The sequence below is a fragment of the Psammomys obesus genome, unplaced genomic scaffold, assembly GCF_907164565.1.
Source record: "Psammomys obesus unplaced genomic scaffold, mPsaObe1.curated_primary_1811, whole genome shotgun sequence".
Taxonomy (NCBI): Eukaryota; Metazoa; Chordata; class Mammalia; order Rodentia; family Muridae; genus Psammomys; species Psammomys obesus.
Window position 1 is genome coordinate 17,190,197 of NW_026593286.1, and position 2,898 is coordinate 17,193,094.

General features: G+C 51.4%; 1 protein-coding gene across 1 annotated transcript in view; it reads right to left on the reverse strand.

Annotated features, from left to right (window-relative positions):
* The window catches only part of Vil1 (villin 1), a 27,333-nt gene extending 26,122 nt beyond the window's left edge, over positions 1-1,211 (reverse strand). Inside the window, exon 1 of the mRNA XM_055616303.1 lies at positions 1,131-1,211. The gene's annotated coding sequence lies outside the window, so the exon portion shown is untranslated. The remainder of the gene's footprint in view (positions 1-1,130) is intronic.
* Between the last annotated feature and the right edge of the window lie 1,687 nt (positions 1,212-2,898).

Consider the following 2,898-nt stretch of genomic DNA (forward strand, 5'->3'; position numbering starts at 1 on the left):
TTCTTTCTTTCTTTCTTTCTTTCTTTCTTTCTTTCTTTCTTTCTTTCCGCTCTATAGCCCAGCCTGGCCTCAAACAAATAGCAATCCTCCTGCTTCAGCCTTCCAAGTCATCGAAAGTGCACAATAAGCACACAAATGCTGAACTAGAAAACGGAAGGAGGACCTGATTGGGCCTTAGGGAGATTTAGGGTCTTGTTATCTCCAGCTGCCCATCCTTTCCTATCTACTATCCTGTTGTTCCTGGGGTACAACTTTAGGGACCACTGGGGTGGTGCCATGGGTCTTAGTTCCCAGTGTGCAGCTCTTAACTGGACAGGAATGTGTAACACCAGGGGTTAGGTCAGTCTCCTGTTACCCAGGGCCTGGGAGCCCATCAGAAGTGAGCCCATATTCCCAACTTCCAAGTGACAGGAAGATCCCTGAGCAGACGACCTTGGACAGAATGAGTCCCAAAATTCTGGGCAGGCTTGGCTTTTATTCCCAGCTCTGATAAAATAGACTACGGTGACTGGGGAAACAGAGGGGTAACTTCTAGGCCAGGGGCGATGTCCAGGCCTGACAGCTCTGAACATCTCCAGGGCTCTGAAGCCACCAGCTCCTGCCTCTCCTCTCCCTGTGGTTTCAAGCACTGGATTGCCAGTGGCTGCAGCTTACATCCCAGAATGCATGAGCTGAGGACCTGAGGTCCCAAGAGTATCAGGGGGAATAGTGACACAAAGAAAGAAACCACTTCAGATAAGGAAGAAATGGACAAAGAAATGAGCAGAGCAGAGAGAGAATGAACAAATATAGTCAAAGAAATCAGCTAATCCCAGCATTTCTCAGGACTGCTCTGATTTTTATTCTAGAAATCTGAGCCCCGGGATCCACCTAAGTCCCAGGCAGTCTACATGGATGACACCCACCTTGAAGTGAGGGTGAGTTACAGGAAAGGGGCCTGTGAACTTCCTTCACTGAAGGCCCAAGACAGCCCGCTGGCTTCTTGCTCCTTCCAGAACCTCAGAATGCCTTACCTCATCCCCAAACCTGCACCAACGTGCAACAGACAGCCCGAGCTGCCAGGGAGAAGGAAGGACCCTATCCCTTCCAACCACCTGTGCTCACCACTTATTCCCACACAACTGCCTTACCTGTCTGGAGGAGGCAGCCACCACCTGGGAGATCTTAGGAAGTTGTGGCAAGCTGGCTGCAGGAGAGCGACCTTTGTCCTCACCCCCCCCCCCTCCTAGGAACTTCCTTCACCATATAAGGGAAGATAGGGCCCCAGAGAGAGAGAGAGAGAGAGAGAGAGAGAGGAAGAGAGAGAGAGAGAATGGATGAGGGGGTGGGGAGGTTGGTGCCCAGGTCCCTGGGAACCTAGAGCCCAGCAACGCCTGACAGTCAGAGCTGGTGTGTGCCCCGCCCTTGGCTCCAGAGCTCTAGGGATGGTGTGCACTTCCACCTAGGACCTGGGCTCTCCCTGCAGGTGGACAACCCCTACCAGGACAGGCCACAGGTGCCTGGACCAAGAGGGGAATCCAGCTGTTCACCCTCCTGCCCTAGAGAGATGGCATGGGTGGCGGTGGGGGCGGGCCAGGACTGCTGGGGCCTTGCAGCTGGGACTCAGGCACACAAAGCCAGGGTTTACATTTGAGGTTCCCCTGGGACAGGTAGAACCCCTGGCATCTATAGCTTCTACTCAGCATGACCCTCGCTCAGTGGGCACAGGTACTCATCCGCCCCCTTTCTGAGCCACAACTTCCACTTTTATGAGTTGTCATAAACCAGAGCCTTTGAACTCTGCTCTGCTGCCCTCTCCCAGGAGCGAAGGGCCTCCACCTCCCTGCCCTGGACCTGGGGATCTGCCTCTCTGCCCTCTGCCGCATGTCTCACTTGAATATAAACTAGAAAAGATAGCCTGCTTCCCCCTCCCTGCCTCTGCTGCCTGGACGACTTCTTGGAATCTTGGTCCTTTAGGAGGGCGAGATGAAGAGGGTAGGATGAGGGCAGCCCTCCCTTAATCCTTCCAAAAGCTCTGGAAACTGAAAGTGCGTGCGTGCGTGCGTGTGTGTGTGTGTGTGTGTGTGTGTGTGTGTGTATGTATGTGTATGCGTGCTCCCCCAATTGTCCTCCGAACTCCACACCCTCTCCAAGGCACACACATACATACACACACACACAGGTGCGTGCGCATGTGTGTGCGTGTGAGGGCCATAGCCAGTGAGGAAAGTAAACATACTGCAGGTGCTGTTTTGTTTTGAAATAATGTAGCACGCTTTCTTGTGAATGAAAAAGGAGTGTATGTCCACTCAGTCCCAAGTAAAATGGAAAGAAAAAACTCCAGGATGGATAATCATCCATGAGTCAGTGCTCATAACCTATTGGGAAGCATCTCCAGTGTGTGTGTTGCGCATATCTACTGTAAGCATATATCATCTTCTATCAGCACTCGTATGTACGCTTTTTACCCAACACACTCATTTCCCTCTCCCCCCCAGACAGGATTTCTCTCTATAGTCCTGGCTGTCCTGGACGATTTGTAGAACAGGCTGACCTCAAACTCACAGAGATCCTCCTGCCTCTGCCCCCCTGAGTACTTCGATTACAGGCCACACCCAGCTAACACATAAACCTTTTAAGTTTATTTATTTATTTTTATGTGTATGGGTGTTTTGCCTGCATGTATGCCTGTGTACTGTGTATGTGGCGCCTGTGGAGGCCGGAAGAGGGTATGGAGCCCTCTGGAAATGGAGTTAGGAATGATTACTGGTGCCAGGAACCTAGGTCCTCTGTAAGATCACCACCACGTGCTCTTGGCAGCTGAGCCGTCTCTGCAGCCTCACATATACCTTTTCAAGCAATGTGTTAATTACTATTATCATTATAATTATTATCCTCAAACTCTATCCAGGTATTCTC